Source organism: Rhipicephalus microplus, chromosome 5 (genome assembly GCF_043290135.1).
Source record: "Rhipicephalus microplus isolate Deutch F79 chromosome 5, USDA_Rmic, whole genome shotgun sequence".
Taxonomy (NCBI): domain Eukaryota; kingdom Metazoa; phylum Arthropoda; class Arachnida; order Ixodida; family Ixodidae; genus Rhipicephalus; species Rhipicephalus microplus.
Window position 1 is genome coordinate 178682921 of NC_134704.1, and position 23679 is coordinate 178706599.

The window sequence follows — 23679 nt, forward strand, 5'->3', positions numbered from 1 at the left end:
TGTACGGACTCCGACGGAGTGGTCTGGCATTTTCTTCGGTTATGATGCGATGTTTCGTGATTGGGGTCTGCCAAATTTTCGATGACGACGAAAAGCAATCTTCGTATTGCAGGAGCAGGGCCTTGAGCTGTTCTTGCTTATCGTTCGGAAGTCTGGGACTGACGTCGAAAGCTATGGGAGGGGCTTGGTTCCTCTGAGCAGGTTCCGCAGAATCGGCGAGGGCAAAAGCACTGGTGGCTTCGACAATTTCTTCGATGTATGCGACCGTTGTTCCTTTGTTCACATGTTTGTACGCATTGCTGAAATTCGTGAGCATAACCGTTGCTTTGCCTCCCCGCAGCTCTGCAATTTCTCTTGCGACGCAAATATTTCGGGTGACCAACAGATGCTGACTGCCTTCAACGACGCCTTCCAAGGCAGGTGATTTAGGAGCGCCGACTGAAATAATGACGCTTGAGCGAGGCGGAATGGTGACTTCTTCTTCCAGCACATTCAAGGCATGGTGTCCTGACGGCGTGCGCGGCGGTAGTGCTTCTTCTGTGGATAACGTTATCGACCTTGTTTTTAGGTTGATGGCAGCACCATGGAGGCATAAGAAGTCCATGCCAAGGATGACATCTCTCGAGCAACGCTGTAGGACTACGAAGTTTGTAGGATAAATACGGCCGTTTATGGTGACTCTCGCTGTGCAGATTCCTACAGGCGTTACGAGATGACCTCCGGCTGGGCGGATTTCAGGGCCTTTCCAAGCTGTCTTAACTTTCTTTAACTTCGCGGCGAACGACCCACTGATGACAGAATAGTCGGCTCCAGTATCGACGAGAGCAGTCACACTGTGGCCGTCGATAAGAACCTCGAGGTCGCTAGTTCGGCGTCTCGCATTACAGTTAGGGCGTGGCGTCGGGTCACGGCTGCGTCGGCTTGTTCCGCAGCTTCCATGTTGCGTCGTCCGGCCACCTTCGGTAAGTGAGCTTTTGCCTTCAACGCTTTGCCTGGTTGGTGTTGTGTTCAAAAACCTCCGTCGCGGCGGTGTCGTCGTCGGAGGATCTTCGGTAGTTCGTCGCACAGCAACCGCACCTCCATCGGTTGCTGCCCTTAGTTTCCCGGATACGGGCTAGGAGACCGGCCTTGCGTTGGGCCAGAGTACTGCCGGAGGTGCGGTGACATGCAGAGGCTGGGCGACGGCGAACGGGAAGGACTTCGTGGTGTCCATTGAGTTCCTGCCAGGTATTCGGCGATGTGACGTGGCCGATCTCCTGGCTGCGGACGCGGTGCATTGACGGCGAAGCCACGCAGTCCCATCTGTCGGTACTGGCAACGGCGGTATGTGTGCCCGGCCTCGCCGCAGTGGTAGCAGAGCGGTCGGTTGTCAGGTGCACGCCAAACGTCCGTTTTCCTCGGTGCACTGCGCTGGCTCGCTGGGGAACGGTAGGACGTCGGTGGGGGTGGTGACGGCGGTGGCGTCTGGCGATGGAAGTGCGACGGGGCGGCGTTTTGGCGTGGACGGGGAGGAGAGTTGTGGCGCACTGCAGCGGCGTAGCTCATAGTTTCTGGCTCGGGCGGCGGTGTTAGAGGGATTCGAAGCGATTGCCGGACTTCTTCTCGCACAATGTCGGCGATCGAATCCACTTGAGGCTGCGCCGAAGGCAACAGTTTGCGCAGCTCTTCCCGCACAATCGCTCGGATCGTTTCACGCAGGTCGTCGGAGTCACTGGCTTGAGCAGCAGCGCATTCTGGAGTCAGGCGACGATTATACTGTCTGGTGCGCATGTCCAGCGTTTTTTCAATGGTGGTCGCCTCGGATACAAATTCTTGGACGGTGTTCGGTGGATTCCTCATTAGTCCAGCGAAGAGCTCCCTGTTTGACCCCTCGCATGAGGAAACGAACTTTCTTTTCCTCAGGCATGTCTGGGTCAGCGTGACGGAATAGGCGGGTCATCTCCTCTGTGAAAATTCCAACCTTTTCATTTGGTAGCTGAACCCGGGTCTCGAGTAGAGCAGCGGCCCTCTCTTTGCGAGCGACGCTCGCGAACGTTTGCAGAAATGCGCCGCAGAAGACATCCCACGTTCGGAGCGTGGACTCCCGATTCTCTAGCCAGGTCCTTGCGGTGTCTTCCAGGTAGAAGTACACACGACGGAGCTTTTCTTCGTTGTCCCAGTGGTTGAGGGCGGCCACACGGTCGTATGTTTCTAGCCAGGTTTCCGGGTCTTCAAACAATGAGCCATGGAACGTTGGTGGTTCCCTGGGTTGATGAATGACGATCGCGGGCTGGGACGCTCCGGTTGTCATTGTCGCTGCAGTCGAGGTCATGGTCTTGGTCTTCCGCGCCTTGTCTTGTAGAAGGCCGTACTCTGGTGGGAGACCTTGCTGTCGGCGGCTTGTTCGCTGCTCTTGGTTGGCATCGGTGTTTTCTCCGCGACGGGGGCTGGGTTCACGGCTTGACGGGGGCGTCCGGCACATGAACGAAGCAGCACCTCCACCAGATGTCACGGGGTCGTGACGTGGCCGAAGACAGGAAACTTCGTGTTGGGATTTAACTGTTTATTTGGGCGAACCTGTGCCCGGTAAAGGGAAAGTCTAATTACAGCAGCAGTCTTGCACAGATAGCAGTCTCGGACTGATAGCGGTGAACGCAGCGTCGGCCTACGATCAACAACTCACAAGCGGCGAAGCGCGTCGGCATTTATACCCTTGCCGTCGAATGTTCTAGCGTTATCGCTGGTGGTGGCGTACGTTCCAGAACAATCTGTACCATTCGCACAGTGGGCGTGATCTTATCGAAATGATCTACTACAGTCCGGAACCTTCTCGAAACCTGCCTTGGCTCTATGCAGTGTGTCTTCTCGAAACACATTGGCTCTATGCAGTGTGTGGTGGTCCCGCGAAAGCATCCGAAGTTTCAACCTTGTCTGCAAAGTCGACAGTATTCTCCCCCTTATAACTGTTGTATGTTGGCATATCTCATCCGGTATTTAAGATTTGATCATATCAGCCTACAAGCCTACAGTCCCGCTATTATCAAGTATAGCTGTTTTGTGTGAAACTCGTATATATATATATATATATATATATATATATATATATATATATATATATATATATATATATATATATATATATATATATATATATATATATATATATATATATATTATGAAGTCTTGGTAGTCTTGGCTGCGACAGCGTTTATTTGAGGAAAGACCTCGCAAAACGAACGGGCAGAGCCAGCACACAGACGATGACGATGATGATGAACCAGAGTGGCAATGAGGGCAAAGAGACAAGCGGATGATGGTGATTGTGATTATGCAGGGATGAGGACGATGTAAGTTACAAATGCCCACAATATATATATGTATATATATATATATATATATATATATATATATATATATATATATATATATATATATATATATATATATATATATATAGACCTTTTTTTAGGAAGTTCTAAGCCTTTAACTACTAGGAGTCCCGTCAACATTTCGTCGTAAAAAGAGGGGTGCCCCGTATTGCGGGAGAGGCTGGTAAGCGGGCGCAATGCGAATTCCTTGCCCGCTTCTGGATTACGCGTGTAGTGGGGGCCTCCCGGCTGTGCACAGGGTTGCTGTTGGGCATGTCTATGTCTAGCACAGCACAATTGATTGGGTAGTAAAATAAAACAGAAAACAGACGACAGCTGCACTTAGGAAGAGTAGTTACACTTCGAATTATTTTGGGTTGTCCAGTGCCCTTTGCATCTGCAGTGCCGTGAACTCAGTTACTATTGTCATATATATATATATATATATATATATATATATATATATATATATATATATATATATATATATATATATATATATATATATATATATATATATATATATATATATATATATATATATATATAGTCATAGGATCGTGACATGGCCGAAGACAGGAGACTTTATGTTGGGATTCAACTGTTTATTTGGGCGAACCTGTGCCCGGTAAACGCAAAGTCTGACTACAGTAGCAGTCTTGCACAGATGGAAGTCAACAGAGCGTCGGCCGTCGATCAACTGACAAGTGGCGAAGAGTGTCGGCATTTATGTACTTGCCAATGAACATTATAGTGTTATGGCTTGATTGATTGATTGATCTGTGGGGTTTAACGTCCCTAAGTCCCAAAACCACCATATCATTATGAGAGACGCCGTAGTGGAGGGCTCTGGAAATTTTGACCACCTGGGGTTCTTTAACGTGCGCCCAAATCTGAGCACACGGGCCTACAACATTTCCGCCTCCATCGGAAATGCAGCCGCATGGCCGGCATTCAATCCCTTGACCTGCGGGTCAGCAGCCGAGTACCTTAGCCACTAGACCACCGCGGCGGGGCTAGTGTTATGGCTAGCGGCGACGTTGTACCCCCAAAAAGTCTGAAAGATTCACTAAGTGGGCGTAGTCTTATAATGATCAGCCTCGAAGCTTCTCTAACAATGTAGGCGTGGTTTGTGCTGAACATAGTGCAACATAGTGTGACATTTTTTTGCTAAACAGGAAAATGTAATCCTAATGCCTTTTCATACAGTTTTTGCATGCTACATGGCATCTTGTGTAATCACTGCCTCTTTGTTTAACTGGTACTACACAACTAAATATTTGTTTTATACAGGTAATATTCATAATGGAATATTTTGTTGTTGGTTTGCGCTTCCAATTCTTCCATTATGAATTTGTACAAACTAGCCCGCCTGTCAACCCTACCGGTAATATTGTTGCATACTCGAATATTACCATTGCTCTAAATACTATGCATCACTTGTTTATCTACGTTTGGTTATCGAAAATTCTGGAACCAAAGTGTGGCACTGCAAAAATTGACGAACCATCATTAATATGTATTTTATTTACTTTTACTTATGCATCCTATTCAAGTGCTGCTACTTTGTTATACTCAGTAACCTTATTGCCTGTTTATATGTATTTATCTCTATCACCTGCAAATGAAAACCTATATAAAGTATTCTACTCCCTGTCAAGTAAACACACTTTTTGAAAATCTGGGCGGGTCACCCCTAGCTGTACTACATAATAATATGCAGTCCGCACGTTGTAAAGACGACGACCTCTTTGCTCTTCTTGATCACTTTAAATTTAATTTTTCTGTAATAATACTTACAGAAACGTGCTATCGTGATGACTTGGATGTTAGCACTATCGAAGGTTAGAATACAGTGTACTTAAATAGAAAAACAAGAGAAGGGGGTGGTTCATGTATGTACTTTAAACATGAAATGAGATACGAGCGGTTAAATGAATGGTGTCAATGCTTGGATGAATGTGAAATTGTATCTGTCAAAGTGGACAATTGTGTGTTTGTGACAGTGTACAGACCTCCCGATGGTAATATTGTTACGGGTAACTTATTTAATAAATTAAATACGATGCACCGTGCTCGGCGAACAAGATGGCGACAGTTCATCAACAACCAGCCACCAACGTCGTCTTTCTCTTTCTTGCAGCCAGGCTGGGCCGGCTGTTGTGTATCATAATCCCCTGGCGGTAGAAGCACCGTCTCGGTGCTTGAGCAACTCGGATGCGGTAGAAGGAGGGTGATAAGGCTTGAGTCGAGCTATGTGCACGATGTCACTCGAAAGTGACGATGATGACGTTGAATCGGCTGGAACGATCTCGTATGCAACGTCAGTCACCTGGCGAACGACGCGGTATGGTCCAGTGTAGCGTGACAGCAGCTTTTCAGAAAGCCCTACACACCGAGTGGGAGACCAGAGGAGGACAAGGGAACCCGGTGAAAAGTGCACGTTTTGATGATGGGAATCGTAGAGCTGTCTTTGGTGCTCCTGTGAGGCCTGCAGGCGGCTGCAGGCAAGTTGGCGTGCGTGGTCGGCTCGCACGATGGCTTCGCCGGCATACTCAGTGACTGAGGGCAGCAAGGTGTCAAAGCGTAGGGCGGGTTTTCAGCCGTATAGAAGATAGAATGGCGAATAGCCAATAGTGTCATGACGTGACGAATTATATGCGAATGTCACAAATGGCAATCGAACGTCCCAGTCCTGGTGGTCGGCCGCTACGTATTTAGAAAGCATGTCGGTTATGGTGCGGCTGAGGCACTCCGTAAGACCGTTCGTTTGCGGATGGTGCGAAGTGACAAACTTGTGCTTGGCAGAACAAGAGCGCAGGATTTCATCAACGACAGCTGATAGGCAGGTCCGGCCCCGGTCAGTGAGAAGTTGGCGTGGAGCTCCATTATACTAAAATAATATCATATACCAGAAAGTCGACCACATCGGTTGCGCAACTCGTCGGAAGTGCTCGTGTGATGGCGTACCATGTCGCATAGTCAGTGGCGACAGCGATCCATTTGTTGCCTGAGCTGGAGATCGGGAATGGGCCAAGCAGGTCGAGGCCAACTCGAAAAAAAGGTTCAATGGGAATGTCGATCGGCTGAAGGAATCCAGCTGGTAGGGAAGATGGCTTTTTGCGGCGCTGGCAGGGCTCACAAGCGGCGACGTAGCGTTGAACAGAGCGGGCAAGACCAGGCCAAAAAAAAACGACGACGTACACGGTCGTATGTGTGAGAGACGCCCAAGTGGCCCGCCAAAGGAGCGTCATGAAGTTAGTTGAGAACAGTCGCAGGAAGATGTGCTGGTATGACGGGGAGCAAGTCATGGCCATATGTATCGAGGTTACGGCGATACAGGATGCCGTCTTTTACCAGGAACATTTGTAGAGATGCGTCGCGAGGCATTGACTCAAGCTTGTCAATGATGGTTCACAGGGAAGCATTCCGGCGTTGTTCGTGGCCAAGGCTGAGTAGCTGCGTCACAGACAGAAGGTCTGGAAAGGTGTCAATATGGGCAGCCTCTTCCACAGGGTAGCGTGATAAACAATCCGCCTCTTGACGTGACCACCCTGTTTCGTACGATACGGTGAACGTGTATTCTTGTAATCGTAGGGACCAACGAGCAAGGCGTTCTGTGGTATCCTTGAGGGAGGCCAGCCAGCAGAGCGCGTGGTGGCCGGTGACTACCCGGAATAGACGCCCGTGTAAGTATGGGCGAAACTTGGCGACTGCCCACACAAGAGCGAGACACCCATGCTCCGTCATTGAATAGTTGCGCTCGGCTGTAGATAGCAGTCGGCTTGCATATGCTATAACACGGTCATGTTCGCGTTGGTGTTGCAATAGCATTGCCCCGATGCCGTGCCCGCTAGCGTCAGTTGGAACCTCGGTTGGAGCTGATGGATTGAAATGAGCTTAAATGGGCGGTGTTGTAAGGAGCGTCGTGAGCTGGAAAAAGATGAGGCTTGGTCAGCGCCCCAGGAAACTGGGATGTCCTTCTTCAGAAGGTTTGTGAGTGGGCGTGCAATGATGGCGAAGTCCTTAACAAACCGTAGAAAGTACGAGCACAAGCCCACAAAACTGCGAACGTCCTTTGTTGACTTCGGAACAGGAAAGTCCGTGATGGCGCGAATTTTCTCGGGATCCGGGCGGACTCCTGCGGCATCGACGATGTGGCCAAGTACGGTTATTTGACGACGAGCAAAGTTCAGTTGAAGTCCTGCTCGACGAAAAACTTCAAGAATCGCCGATAAACGCTTGAGATGGGAGTCGAATGTGGGCGAGAAAACGATAACGTCGTCTAAATAACATAAGCAGGTTGACCATTTAAACCCTTTGAGCAATGAGTCCATAATTCTTTCGAATGTGGCCGGCGCGTTACAGGCACCAAAGGGCATAACTTTAAAGTGATAAAGCCCGTCAGGAGTGACGAATGCGGTCTTCTCACGGTCCATCTCGTCCACAGCGATCTGCCAATAGTCAGATCGAAGGTCGATAGTGGAAAAATACGCAGTACCGTAAAGGCAGTCTAAGGCATCGTCGATTCTAGGCAACGGGTAAACATCTTTCTTCGTATTTGTGTAGAGATGCCTATAATCTACACAAAAGCGCCATGTTCCATCCTTCTTTCTGATCAGGACGACAGAAGAAGCTCAGGGGCTACAAGAGGGCTCGATTATGTCTTTTGCAAGCATCTTTTTGACTTCCTGTTGTATGACTGTGCGCTCGGACGCAGAAACACGGTATGGACGTCGGTGAATGGGACTCGCGTCACCAGTATTGATGCGATGAGTAACAACACTCGTTCGGCTTAAAGCCGTGCTGGCGAAGTCGAAAATGCCACTATAGAACTCCAGGACGTGACGAAGGGCTTCCACTTGATCAGGAGCGAGGTCTGATGGTACCATGTGGTCAACGTCGACGCCCGATGAACGTGATAGAGCTGGTTCATGGTCTGAGGTGCAGCAATCATCCACTCTGAAGGGTTCAACCGTATGGTCTTGTAGAGCAGTAATTTCGGCCAGGGAGATACCTTGTGGAAGATTTTGGGCAGTGAGGGCAAAATTGACAATAGAAAGGCATGTGCGGTTTTCAACGATTGTCAAAATGGTGTGCGGAACAGCGACGCCATGCGTAAGCATCACGGCGTGAATAGAGGCCACCATGTAATTGCCTTCAGGTACAGGTGGTGTAGAGAAAAGGTCGATATGTGTGACACAGTTAGGCGGAAGGCGTGCGAAATCAATGCAGCAAAGGCGACTTTGGGGTGGGTTGGTCAGATCAGAAAGTAGAGGCATTGCAAGGTCAAGATAGCCGGCTGAACAATATATAAGGGCCGAATCATCATCATCATCATCAGCCTGACTAAGTCCACTGCAGGACAAAGGCCTCTCCCATGTTCCGCCAGTTAACCCGGTCCTGTGCTTGCTGCTTCCAATTTATACCCGCAAACTTCTTAATCTCATCTGCCCACCTAACCTTCTGTCTCCCCCTAACCCGCTTCCCTTCTCTGGGAATCCAGTCAGTTACCCTTAATGACCAGCGGTTATCCTGCCTACGCGCTACATGCCCTGCCCATGTCCATTTCTTCTTCTTGATTTCAGCTATGATATCCTTAACCCCCGTTTGTTCCCTAATCCACTCTGCTCTCTTCTTGTCTCTTAAGGTTACACCTACCATTTTTCTTTCCATTGCTCGCTGCGTCGTCCTCAATTTAAGCTGAACCCTCTTTGTAAGTCTCCAGGTTTCTGCTCCGTAGCTAAGTACCGGCAAGATACAGCTGTTATATACCTTCCTCTTGAGGGATAGTGGCAATCTACCTGTCATAATTTGAGAGTGCTTGCCGAATGTGCTCCACCCCATTCTTATTCTTCTAGTTACTTCAATCTCGTGGTTCGGCTCTGCGGTTATTACCTGCCCTAAGTAGACATAGTCTTTTACAACTTCAAGTGCACTATTACCTATCTCAAAGCGCTGCTCTTTGCCGAGGTTGTTGTACATGACTTTCGTTTTCTGCAGATTAATTTTAAGACCCACTTTTCTGCTCTCCTTGTCTAATGAGCGCCGAATGAGCGGTTAGAAAATCCATGCCTAGAATTACTTCATGAGGGCAATTTTCTATAACGGTGAAAAGAACAGCAGTGCTTCTATCGGCGATAGTCACACGGGCAGAGCACATGCCAATAATTGTGGCAGTTCTCCCGTCGGCGACTCGAACGGCTCGGTTCAAGGCGGGTGTGATAACTTTCTTTAGGCGGCGAAGAAGAGCAGCACTCATTATGGACACGTGCGCGCCCGTATCGATCAATGCGCGCACAGGTACATTGTCTAAAGTAACGTTCAACAGATTCCGGGTGGTCGGTAATGTTACACGAGGCCCCGCCGCGGTGGTCTAGTGGCTAAGGTACTCGGCTGCTGACCCGCACATCGCGGGTTCGAATCCCGGCTGCGGCGGCTGCATTTCCGATAGAGGCGGAAATGTCGTAGGCCCGTGTGCTCAGATTTGGGTGCACGTTAAAGAACCCAGGTGGTCAAAATTTCCGGAGTTCTCCACTACGGCGTCTCTCATAATCATATGGTGGTTTTGGGACGGTAAACCCTTCAAATCAATGTTACACGAGGATTTCTTGCAGAGGTCGTCGTCAATGCAGCTTCCCCTCCAGAAGCTGCACTGCCTAGTTTTCCGGTCGGGGGCGCTGCGAATAGGTCGGGGAGGCAGGACGGCGTTGTGGGGGCGAACGAGATGGACGGCGAGCAGGGGATAGGGAGCGGGCGTAGCGAGGTCTCGTCAGAGGTGCGGCAAAATCAGAATATGTGGTCGGCATAGCGGAATCAAAATCAAATGTCGAGGACGACTGGTGGACAGAAGTGGCCTAGGTAGGAGGCCCATAGTGTGCCGGCGGAGCCCAGTGATTGCGGCAGTGGCGAGCAATATGACCGACATGTCGGCAGTTAGAGCATATGGGCTTGTCGTCCAGTGTACGCCATTCGGACAAATTGCGCTGTCAAGAGTAGTTGGAATCAAATCGAGGAGTGGTGGGACGACGATAAAAAGGCTCGGCAGAGTAGACTGGTTGAATGGGGCGTAGGCCGACGTTTGATAATTCTTGACGAATGACGGCTTGTATCAGTGAGATAGTGGTCGGTGAAGGATTAGTCGTTGGAAATGGAGTAGCTACTGGTTGGGCTGCCTCGACCTCGCGACGAATGATGCGGGTAAGGTTGTCACATCGGGAAACTGGGCGGATGGCGTCATCACAAGAGGAAGTAGCAGCTGTGTTCGGCAGGCGCGTGATGCCGTGGGTGACGCGGCGGGCTTTAGCCTGTTCTAGACAGCGGCATTCTGTCAGGATCGTGTCGATGCTCGTGACATTATTAAAAACCAGCAGGTTGAAGGCATCGTCAGCAATGCCTTTGAGGACGTGATTAACTTTTTCTTCTTCTGACATGCGCTGGTCGACTTTGCTACAAAGCGCCAAGACTTCAAGAATGTATGAGACGTACGATTCAGTAGACGTCTGGGCGCGAGTGGCGAGAGTCTTCTTGGCAGCGAGCTGACAACCAGATGAATCGCCGAAAAGATCACGGGTATTCGATTTGAAAAGATCCCAGCTTGTCATTTCGGCTTCGTTGCTTCCGAACCATGTCCGCAGCGTGCCGGTGAGGTAGAACACAACATTGGCGAGCATGAGCGTGGGATCCCAGTGGTGGGTAGCACTGACCCGCTCGTACCGGTGCAGCCAGGAGTCAACGTCAATGGTACCATCAGCGGAGAAAGTTCCAGGATCCCGCAGGGGTGGCAGGGTGACGTAGGTTGTCGACTCGGATCGAGAGACCGGTGGGGATGAGGCACTGGCAGTTGAAGTAGCCGAAGAGTCCCCAGTGTTGCGACCACTGCGCGTCTCCATTGAGGTACGGGAGTCGTCCACCTCCACTAATAATGTTACGGGTAACTTATTTAATAAATTAAATACGATGCACTGTGCTCGGCGAACAAGATGGCGACAGTTGGTTGGTTGGTTGGTTCCTCAACACCATGGCGCAACCCACCTAGGGGGATAGGCCATGAACGGGATGGTGCTTTGCTTTTTAAATTAATTCACTTCTTAAAAGAGAGGGTTGTAATTATTAGGTAATATAGGTAATAATAAAAAGGCGTTAAATTTCTAAAGAAACGTTGAAAAGAAAACATAATAAACATAAAAAAAGAAAAAATATATACATAAAACAACTGAAGTTACTGATTTTTAGCATTCTATACTTTTAGAGTTTCGTAAGAAATTTGTAACAGCGGTAAAAACGCTCCTGTGGCTGAATCCCAATGCGACTGCGCCAAATGAAAGAATCACCGGAAGTGTCAAGTTTAAGCCCAACTTTCGTAGGGGTTCTCCTAGTAGATTTTCCTTTTGCGTTTTGAATTTTCAGAATGACAAAAAGAAGTGCTCCAAAGATTCCCTCTTACTACAATAAAGGCACAAAGGCGACTGCGCCAGACCCGACCTGTGAAGGTAAAAGTTCAATGAGGGGACTCGACAACGCAGCCTGGTGATCACTATTTCTTCCTTTCTTGATCAACACCACTTCTTCTTCCAGGGGAACTTTAGCTTTGGGAAGTCTGGTACAAACAAAGGATATTTTTCAAAGTTAATGGCCGTTGTGCGTTTTCCAAAGCGTGCTGCTGTGATATATTCCGAAGTAGGCAAAATAGGTAAAACAGGAGAATCAAGAAAAGATACAGCTAGTGCATCTGCATGCTCATTCAGAGCTAAACCTCTATGGCCTGGTACCCAAACTAGTCGGACGAGTGGCACATGTGTAGGAATCAGCGAGTAGAAAGTTTCTAAGGTTCGCGAAAAAGGTGGTGAGCTTAAGGCAGTACACACCGAGAGACAGTCTGTTAGAACAATCACCGCTGATAGATCTTGCGGCACTTTACGCAATGCAAGGAGTTGCCAGTAGTTCAGCTTGGTAAATAGGTGTAAAGTCAGTTCATCAACAACCAGCCACCAACGTCGTCTTTCTCTTTCCTGCAGCCAGGCTGTGCTGGCTGTTGTGTATCAATATTAACAACTTTATGCAGTTCTTGGATCAGATGTTTGCTTTCATAAATGAGCATAATTATAGCATTGTATTGGGAGGTGACCTGAATGTTGATATGTTAGCAAACACAAAAAACAAAAGGATCTTTCCACACTTCTTGATTCTCACTTTTTATCAAATGTCATTGTCACTCCTACTCGTATTACTCAACCGAGTGCAACATTATTAGACCTGTTCGTAACAAACTTTTCCTCAACATTCATACTTTCAGGCACTATATCGACCGCAATTAGTGACCACCTCACTGTATATTTCATTGCGCCCCAATTCTGTTATCAGCCCAGACAGTCCGTTTCTGGTATATTATATCGACCAGTGAATTTAAAATCTCTTTCGAACTTTCGGGTTGAAATTGTGCGAACAGAATGGGACAACTTGTTTTCCTTGTCCACGGCTGATTTAGCTTATAACTATTTCATGCAAACGTTCATTTCACTTTATAATAAATGTTTTCCTCTTAGGGCTTTGAAAAAGCCAAAGCGTGCTCGCAAACCTTGGATGACTTCTGAGATACTAAAAATGATGAAGGAAAAAGATAAATATTTTAACGTATGTCTAGTTACCCGAAATTCAGATGATTTGAAGACGTTTGAAAATACAGAAATTCAGTTACTGAAGTCCAACGGCAAGCAAAACGAAATTATTATCATTATATGTATGAAGGCGTCTCTGACAGCCAAGAAATCTGAATAAGTTAAACTCCATCATATCTCTAGGTAGAGCTACAAATTGTTTAGAACTTGTAATTGACAATGAGGTTATTAAAGGCAAAGAGTTAGCGGATAAATTTAATGAATACTTCACATCTATAACTAAAAGGTCGCACCAAACAAGTGCTTTTGAGTACCTACCAGCACCACTCAAGGAATCAATATTTTTTTTGTCCGACAGATGAAGATGAGGTAATACGAGTGTTTAAAAGCTTTAAGATGTCTAAGAGTGAGGATTTAAATGGCCTAAAAATGGAAGCGATAAAACATGTTATTGACCTATTTAGTCCATGTCTGACACACATTTACAACGTTTCCTTAAAGAGCGGCATTTTCCCACAGAATATGAAGGATGCTAAGGTGACGGTGATCCACAAAGGTGGAGACAAAAACACTTTAACAAATTACAGGCCGATTTCGATTCTCCCGCTCTTTTCCAAAGGACTTGAAAAAATTATTCACACTAGACTGTTGAATTTTTTTGAAACATTCCGTTATAATTCAATCACAATTTGGTTTTAGATCAGGCTACTCAACCGTAAGAGCCCTATTGTTTCAAAAGGAATTGATTCTAAAAAATATTGAGGCCAAAAAGTTCACACTTGGCATATATTTAGATATGTCAAAAACATTCGACAAAATAAACCACAAGACATTATTAGGAAAACTGCAGTGTTGTAGAATTCGTGGTGCACCTTTGAATCTGATCGAAAGCTACCTAACAGACAGACACCAGTGTGTATCTCTAAACAGGGAAATTTCGTCCGTGCGAACTGTTAAATATGGTGTTCCTCAAGGCATCATATTGGGTCCCCTTTTGTTCATAATATTTATAAACGATATTGTACATGTTGACCCTTCAGCCCAATGCGTAATTTACGCAGACGATACAAGCTTATTTTTTTCAGCAACGAATGTTAGTCATCTAGTAAATACTGCTAACTCAACGTTACAAAAGATATACAGCTGGACCCTTGAAAACTCTTTACTTATAAAATGTCTCAAAACAAAAGCTGTTCTTTTTCGTGCCAAATCTCCCCTCAATGAAACCACTGAACCCTACAATCTCATGTTAAATAGCAGCATAATTGAATTTTCTTCCACCGCGAAGTCTTTGGGCGTTGTTTTTCATGAGTACATAACATAGGATTATAACACGAAATTTTTATACAATAAGCTTTGCAAAGTCTTGGGTGTCTTGAGAAAATGTCAGGGTTTCTTGCCAGTTACTCAAGAACTTCTGATAATAATGCGCTCTTTACATCACATCTGAGTTACTGCAACCTAATTTGGGGTAATGGAACAAAACAATATATTAGTAATCTTATTATCTTACAAAAAAGGCGCTACGATCTGTTGCTAACCTTTCTTTTAATGCCCATACTTAACAATTATTTGCTAAATACAAAATAATCAAATTAAACCTGCTCTACGAATATTCTTTAGCAGTCTCTTTTAGATCGGATACCATAAAAGGTCGCGGCTATATACGAAGTTTAGCTAAGTTGCAATTAAATCCTTCTACGCGCCTAAACCAACACTCTGAATATTGGCATGTGCCGAGACCGCGCACAAATTATGGCTTTCAGACATTGAGTTGTTGCTTGCCGAATACACTAAATAAATTAGGAATTAGTTATGAAAATGTTCGTATGCTCTCTAATATTTTTATTTTAAATATGCTTTATTAGTTTGTGTGTAGTATTATTTTTTGTTTGATTACTTCTTTCGATGTATAGCATGTGCGTTTTTTGGTTAGTATAGTTTGTTTAAATTTTTTGTTCTGATGCAAAGCGTGTGCATTGTTGGTTTAAATTGTCCTGTGCTCAATTTTATTTTGCCGTTTTTGTTGCCAGAGTTGCCATGGCGATATGGGGCTTTGTCAAGCTCTTTTATACAGCTTTTTTTCCTCTGTCCCAGCGACTTACTGTACAACTCTATGTGGTAAATAAACCAAACTCTAAACTCTAAACATGGGGATAAGAAAACTTCAATAAAGCTACGTGGCATTGCCCCGCTCTAAAAAGGCATCGTCCCAATGATTTAGCAGAAAATAAAAGTACAAAAATAATTTAAGAAAGTACAAGCAATGAATTATGATACAGCAGCAACAACATCAGCAACAATAACAAACACAAAAAATAAACTGAGTTCATTAACGCGCACGAAACGCTTTGAGACGAAGCAAATGGACGACTTCAGATCGCGATCGGCGTCGTTGAGCGTTCGTGATGCCGTCGGGAACAACCTCGTAATTGAGTGGGCCGAGCCGTCGAATTTCCCTGTACGGTCCAAAGTACCGGCGCAGACGTTTTTCACTTAGTTTACGTCGACGTATCGGCGTCCACACCCAAACACGTTCACCGGGCTGGTATGCCACGAAGCGTCGTCGAAGGTTGTAACGGTGGCTGTCGGTCGTCTGTTGATTCTACATACGGAGACGCGCAAGTTGTCGGGCTTCTTCGGCGCGTTGAAGGTACTCGCTCACATCGGGGTTTTCTTCGTCGGTGACGATGGGTAACATGGCGTCGAACGTCGTCGCCGGGGCCCTTCTGTAGACCAGTTTGTACGGCGTCATCTGCGTCACTTCTTGAATGGTGTTGTACGCGAAGGTCACGTACGGAAGGATGGCATCCGACGTTCTGTGTTCGAAATCGACGTACATGGCCAGCATGTCGGCGATGGTCTTGTTTAGGCGCTCGGTGAGGCCATTCATCTGTGGGCGGTACGCTGTCGTACGGTGGTGGCTTGTCTATCTGTATGCCAAAATCGCCTGGGTTAGCTCAGCCGTTAATGCCCTAACTCTGTCGGTGATGAGGACCTCCGGAGCACCGTGACGTAGGACATTATTTTCGACGAACTTAGCTGCCTCGGATGCACTGCCTTTGGGAAGGGGTTTTGTCTCGGCGTAGCGGGTGAGGTAGTCGGTAGCTACCACCATCCACTTGTTTCCGAAAGCCGACGTCGGGAACGGCCCCAGTAGGTCTATGCCAATCTGCGGGAATGGTCGGCGAGGTGGTTCAATGGGCTGCAGAAATACCGCTGGCCTTGTCGGCGGTGTCTTACGTCGCTGGCAGCCGCGGCATGTCCTAACATAACGAGTGACGTCGGCGGTAAGACGTGGCCAGTGCTATCTTTCTTGTATCCTCGCGAGCGTGCGGGAAACACCGAGGTGCCCTGCCGTCGGATCGTCGTGCAGGGCCTGCAGAAGTTCTGGTAGCAGAGCTGAAGGCACCGCAAGAAGGTGCTTGACTCGAAGCGGTGAGAAGTTTTTCTTTTGGAGAAGACCGTTTCGCATGAAGAACGACACAAGTGCGTGCTTGAATACCTTCGGAACTTTGGCAGTCCTGCCTTCGAGGTATTCTATTAGGGCCCCAAGTTCCGGGTCGGCTTACTGACGTTCAGCAAAGTAGTCGGCAGTTAGCGTTCCCAAGAAGTAGTCGTCATCCGGGTCGTCGGGCGGTGGTTGGTCGACAGGCGCACGAGAGATATAGTCGGCGTCGGAGTGTTTCTTGCCTGACTTGTAAATGACGGTAATGTTGTATTCTTGAAGTCTCAGGCTCCATCGTGTGAGGCAACCTGAAGGGTCCTTCAAGGTAGCTAGCCAACACAAAGCGTGGTGGTCGCTCACAACTTTGAAGGGCCTGCCATGGAAGTAGGGGCGAAATTTGGACGTAGCCCAGATAATGGCCAGGCACTCCTTTTCTGTTGTGGAATAATTGGCTTCTGCTTTGGATAGCGATCGGCTGGCGTAACTAATAACCCTTCCAGTCCGTCAGCCCTTTGCGCAAGAACGGCGCCGAGACCTACGCTGCTTGCGTAAGCGTATATTTCTGTCTCGGCGAATTCTTCGAAATGCGCAAGAAACGGAGGCGTCTGGAGGCGATGTTTTAGCTCCTGCAAAGCGCCTTACTGCGGCATTCCCCACTTGAACTCCACGTCGGCCCTGGTAAGGTTAGTAAGAGGATCGGCGATGCGGGCGAAGTTTCTGACGAACCGCCTATAATAGGCGCAAAGGCCGAGAAATCGACGCACTGCCTTTTTGTCAGTGGGTGGCGGGAAGTCGGCGATGGCGGCTGTTTTCCGACGATCGGGACGGACTCCAAACTTGCTAATCACGTGCCCCAGGAACAAGAGCTCCTCGTACGCAAATCTGCACGTTTCTGGCTTCAGGGTGAGTCCGGACGTCTTGATGGCTTGAAGTACAGCTTCAAGGCGCCGAACGTGCTCGTAGAAACACGAGGAAAACACAACGACGTCGTCAAAGTACACAAGGCAAGTCTGCCACTTCAATCCTGCCAGTACTGTATCCATAACGCGTTGAAAAGATGCAGGCGCTGAGAAAATACCGAAGGGCATCACCTTAAACTCGAAGAGGCCGTCCGGTGTTATAAACGCTGTCTTCTCGGTCTCTTTCGTCGAGTTCGATTTGCCAATAGCCAGTCTTGAGGTCCATTGACGAAAAGTACTTGCCGTTATGGAGCCGATCCAGTGCGTCGCCTATTCGTGGGATAGGATACACTTCCTTTTTTGTGATTTTGTACAGGCGGCGATAATCGACGCAGAAACATATGGTTCCATCGTTTTCACCACTAACGCCACGGGGTACGCCCATAGACTCTTGGACGGCTGGATGATGTCGTCCCGTAGCATTTCATCAACTTGTGTCTTTACGGCCTCACTTTCTCGCGTCGAAACCCTGTACGAACACTGAAATTTTCTTCGGTTATGATGCGATGTTTCGTGATTGGCGTCTGCCGAATTTTCGACGACGACAAAAAGCAATCTTCGTATTGCAGGAGCAGGGTCTTGAGCAGTTCCTGCATATGGTTCGTAAGGCTAGGATAGACGTCGAAAGCTGAGGGAGGGGCTTGGCTTCTCTGAGCAGGTTCCGCAGAATCGGCGAGGGCGAAAGCACGGGTGGCTCCCACAATTTCTTTGGTGTATGCGACTGTCGTTCCTTTGTTCACATGTTTGTATTCATTGCTGAAATTCGTGAGCATAACCGTTGCTTTGCCTCCCCGCAGCTCTGATATTCCTCTTGCGACACAAATATTGCGGGTGACCAACAGATGCTGATTGCCTTCAATGACACCTTCCAAGTCAGGTGATCTCAGAGCGCCGTCTGAAAGAATGACGCTGGAGCGAGGCGGAATGCTGACATGTTCTTCCAGCACATTTAAGGCGTGGTTCCCTGACGGCGGCGGTAGTGTTTCTTCTGTAGATAACGATATCGACTTCCTTCTTAGGTTGATGACTGCACCATGGAGGCATACGAAGTGCATGCCAAGGGTGACATCTATTGAGCAACGCTGTAAGACTACGAAGACTGCAGGATAAATACGGCCGTTAATGGTGACTTTCGCTGCGCAGGTTCCTGCTGGCGTTACGACATGACCTCCGGCTGTGCGGGTTTCGTGGCCTTCCCAAGCTGTCCTAACTTTCTTTAACTTCGCGGCGAACGACCCATTAATGACGGAATAGTCGGCTCCAGTATCGCCGAGAGCGGTCACACTGTGGCCGTCGATAAGAACGTCGAGGTCGCTAGTTCGCCGTCTCGCGTTGCAGTTAGGCCGTGGCGTTGGGTCATGGCTTCGTCGGCTTGTTCCGCTGCTTCTATGTTGCGTCGTCAGGTCACCTTCGGTAAGTGAGGTTTCGTCGTCAGGACTTTGCCTGGTTGGCGTGGTGTTCGGAAAGCTTCGTCGCTGCGTCGTCGTCGTCGGAGGATCTTCGGTAGTTTGTCGCACAGCACCTGCACTTCCATTGGTTGCTTCACTTAGTTTCCCGGATACGGGCTAAGAGACCGGCCTCGCGTTGGGCCAGAGTACTGCCGGTGGTGTGGTCTGGGTGACGGCGAATGGGAAAGCCTTCGCGGTGTCCACTGAGTTCCTGTCAGGTAGTCGGCGATGTCACGTGGCCGTTCCCCTGACTGCGGACGTGGTGCATTGACGCGAAGCCACGCAGTCCCATCTGTTGGTACTGGCAAAGGCGGTATGTGTGCCCGGCCTCGCCGCAGTGGCAGCAGAGCGAACGGTTGTCAGGTGCACGCCAAACGTCGGTTTTCTTCAGCGCACAGCGCTGGCCCGCTGGCGAATGGTGGGACGATGGTGGGGATGGTGGCGGCGATGGCGTCTGGCGATGGAAGTGCGATGGGGTGGCGTTTTGGCGTGGGCGGGGAGGAGCGTTGTGGTGCACTGCAGGGGCGTAGGTCATAGCTTCCGGCTCGGGCAGCGGTGCTTGCGGAATTCGAAGCGATTGCTGAACTTCTTCTCGCACAATGTCGGTAATCGAATCCACTAGTAAGCGCTTGAAGGTCTTATTGTTAAATTACTTTGACTTGAATGTTTTCTTTTGGGTTTCTTTGTTTCAAGCACATTGTCACTATTGCTCATATGGCCCTACGTTTTTGCACCATTTTCTTTTAAATATTGCTGTGATTTCATCACTGTTTGCTGACTAAAAAGCTAGCCCTCTTTTTATTTTTTTGTTTGGAGGTCCCCCTGACAGTTTTCACTTTGGGGCCTCCGATTGTTCATTCGACATGCAAAAAATGTATTCATAAAAATTGTATCTCTTTTTGAATAAACAACAACAACACTAGAGGCTGCGCTGAAGGCAAGAGCTTGTTCAGCTCTTCCCGTACGATCGCTCGGATCGTTTCCCACAGGGCTTCGGAGTCAATGGCTTGAGCAGCAGCGCAATCTGGAGTCAGGCGACGATTATACTGTCTGGTGCGCATGTCCAGGGTTTTTTCGATAGTGGTCGTTTCGGCTACAAATTCTTGGACGGTGTTCGGTGGATTTCTCATCAGTCCCGCGAAGAGCTCCTGTTTGACCCCTTGCATGAGGAAATGAAGTTTCTTCTCCTCAGGCATGTCTGGGTAAGCGTGACGGAATAGGTGGGTCATTTCTTCTGTGAAAATGGCAACATTTTCATTTGGTAGCTGAATCCAGGTCTCTAGTAGAGCAGCGGCACTCTCTTTGCGAGCGACACTCGCGAACGTTTGCAGGAATGCGCCACCGAAGACCTCCCACGTTTGAAGCATGGACTTCCGATTTTCAAGCCAGGTCCTTGCGGTGTCTTCCAGGTAGAAGTACACACGACGGAGCTTTTCTTCATTGTCCCAGTGGTTGAGGGCGGCCCCACGGTCGTATGTTTCTAGCCAGGTCTCTGGTCTTCGAACGATGACCCATGGGAAGTTGGTGGTTCCCTGGGTTGACGCATGACGATCGCTGGCTGGGACGCTGTGGCTGTCATTGTCGCTGCAGTCGAGGTCATGGCCTTGGTCTTCCGCGCCTTCTCTTGTAGGGCCCCATACTCCGGTGGTAGACCTTGCTGTCGGTGGCTTGTTCGCTGCTCCTGGTTGGCGTCGGTGTCTTCTCCGCGACGTGGGCTAGGTTCACGGCTTGACGGGGGCGTCCGGTACATGAACGAAGCAGCACCTCCACCAAATGTCACGGGGTCTTGACGTGGTCGAAGGCAGGAGACTTTATGTTGGGATTCAACAATTTGTTTGGGTGAACCTGTGCACGGTAAACGGAAAGCTTGATTACAATAGCAGTCTTGCACAGATAGCAGTCAGCGGAGCGTCGGCCGTCGATCAACTGACAAGTGGCGAAGCGTGTCGGCATTTTTACACTTGCCATGGAACATTGTAGTGTTATCGCTAGCGGCGACGTTGTTCCCAGAATATTCTGAAAGATCCACGAAGTGGGCGTAATCTCGTAATGATCAGCCTCGAAGCTTCTCTAACAATGTAGACATGGTTTGCGCTTAACATAGTGCAACATGGGGATAAGAAAACTTGAATAAAGGTACGTAGTAATATATATATATATATATATATATATATATATATATATATATATATATATATATATATATATATATATATATATATATATATATATATATATATATATATATATATATATATATATATATATATATATATATATATATATATATATACATATATATCTTAGTAGCATGACTACGTCCACTGCAGGGCAAAGGCCTCTCCCATTTTCCGCCAGTCAACTCAGTCCTGCGCTTGCTGCTGCCACTTTATACCCGCAAACTTCCTAATCTCCTATGCCCACCTAACTTTCTGTCTCCCCATAACCTGCTCGACTTCTCTGGGAATCCAGTCAGTTATCCTTAATGACCAGCGGCTATCCTGCCTACGCACTACCCCGGCCCACGTCCATTTCTTCTTCTTAATTTCAACTATGACATCGATAACCTCGGTTTGTTCTCTGATCCACTCTGCTCTCTTCTCGTCTCTTAAGGTTACACCTATGCTGAACCCTCTTTGTAAGCCTCCAGGTTTCTCATCCGTAGGTAAGTAGCGCGAAGATTCAGCTGTTATATACCTTCCTATTCAGGAAACGTGACAATCTACCATTCATAATTTGAGAATACTTACCAAATGTGATCCACCCCATTCGTATTTTTCTGATTATTTCATTACCATAGTTTGGCTACGCAGTTACTACCTGTCCTAAGAAGATGTTGTCTTTTACAACTTCAAGTGCACTATTACCTGTCCCGAAGCGCTGTTCTCTTCTGAGGTGGTTCTACATTGTTTTAGTTTTCTGTAGAATAATTTTAAGACCTAACTTTCTGCTCTTTTTGTCTGATTCAGTAATCATAAGTTACAATTAGTCCCCTGAGTTACTCGACAATGCAATGTCATCGCCGAAGCACAGGTTACTAAGATACTCAACTGAGCATCTTGTTTTCTTGTATGGTGTTATTTTATGTATTTCATTTTTATCTAATATTTGGAGTAGTGCCATGCAGAGATACTCACGCAGTGTCTTCTATATTGGTATACAGAGCCACAGAGCGCATTCAGCCATCGGAATGCGCACATTTCAAGACGCCCACAGTGCCCATTGCAAGCACCGCTATGCAGCCGGCAGGCCCGACAACAAGATGATTGGACGTTTTGGGGCTTTTACACCCTTAAGTGTCGTTATAATCCTTCACTCAAAAAATGTAAACCAGGCTGATTTATGTGTTCAGCATTGGCCCTTGGATTCAAATATAGTAAGCAGCTTGTTGCAGAAAGTGGCTGCTTCGTGAGTGTAAGCAATTGACAAAATCAGCGGTGCATCATGACAGTCATTTTGCATCATTAATGTTGTTATATTTATCCGGTGATCACAGTGTCAGAGGCATTTGGGTCAAATCGTAAGGTAATCGTGCATGAAGAAAAGAAGCCAGTGAAGAAGGGAAATACAGACGACAGGATGAGCACTAAACTTCCTACTTTTGTTCATTGCATGACCCTATAACACATCATAAAGCTCAGCTGATTGAACACGTGTATTGCGCACATGACAAAAACCGCAAGCATGTGGCGCAGCACACGTGAAAGAAAATGTAGCTGATTATCAAAATAACAATTTTATATCAGCACGTCACTGCCCAAGGCCAGGAAAATTGAGGTCTTTTTCATATTCAGTTTATTTATTTAACAATACTCCCAATCTAACCAGAGATTATAGCAGGGTTGGCACATGAAAGCGAATATTTTTTTACACAAAGGCATAATGATGGAAACCACAAGAAAAAGCCGGAATTACAAAATGACATACAAATCATAGATTATACATTGCCATTATAAGAACACACAATCAAACAATTGTAGTAATAGCAAAATCATGAACTAGGTTATCGTTAAAAACGACTGCCAACAGATTATGCATGCATTTATAATATGGGGCATGGACAACAACTTGGCATTTTTATTGAACAACTTATTCAAATAATTTTATGAACAATAAACTAATCGAAAAAACATGCCACTTGAAATATAACAATCATAAAAGGAAAACTTTTGTATTAGTAACATGACACTGACTCATCGTTTATTGTGTTTATTGATGGTGTGATGTCGTTAGTGCGATTTGCGAGGCAAGCAATTCGCTCTCAATCGTAGCTGTAAACAAGTTTATGGATGAATCAATGGTTAAGGTGGGTTTGGGCGAGTTCCAATTTTTAATGGTTAGAGAAAAAAATTAGTATTTAAAGCAATTGGTGTTAAAAGAGTATTCTACAAGATTATGGGAATGATTATGACGGGTTGGTCTGCCATGGAAAAAAGATATACACCTTGAAGTATCTATTTTTATTATGTTGTGGAGTAATTAAAACATGAGTGTTAGTGTTATTAGTTTTGTTCGGTTTTGTAGTGTTAGAATGCCAGTGATATTAAGGAGGTGCGTCGGTGAATCTGTCAGTCTATACTTGATAAAAGTAAACCTTATTGTTTTTCTTTGAACTACTCCTTTATTATTCGGTTGGTGAGTATATGGGAACCAGACAGGGCTGGCATATTTTAATACAGACCGGACGAGGGTAGTATAAGCTATTAGCTGTGTATTTGGTGGTGTGTGTTTAAGACGCCTTTTCAATAAAAATAATATTTCTGGGGCTGTGCTAGTAATATTATCAATGTGGGTATTCCATCTCAGGTCGTTCGAAATCGTTTATCTTAGATATTGGTGGCGAAACACTGTGGCTAAGGA

The 23679-nt window shown here is 46.9% G+C and overlaps 1 protein-coding gene across 2 annotated transcripts in view; it reads left to right on the plus strand.

Moving 5' to 3' along the window:
• Nucleotides 1–23679, plus strand: part of LOC119174088 (hydroxylysine kinase) — a 294965-nt gene that overhangs the window by 16387 nt on the left and 254899 nt on the right. Inside the window, exon 2 of one of the 2 annotated variants that reach the window (XM_075896241.1) lies at nt 21433–21484. The exons of the other annotated variant lie outside the window; for it this stretch is intronic. The gene's annotated coding sequence lies outside the window, so the exon portion shown is untranslated. The remainder of the gene's footprint in view (nt 1–21432; nt 21485–23679) is intronic. 2 annotated transcript variants of the gene reach the window in all.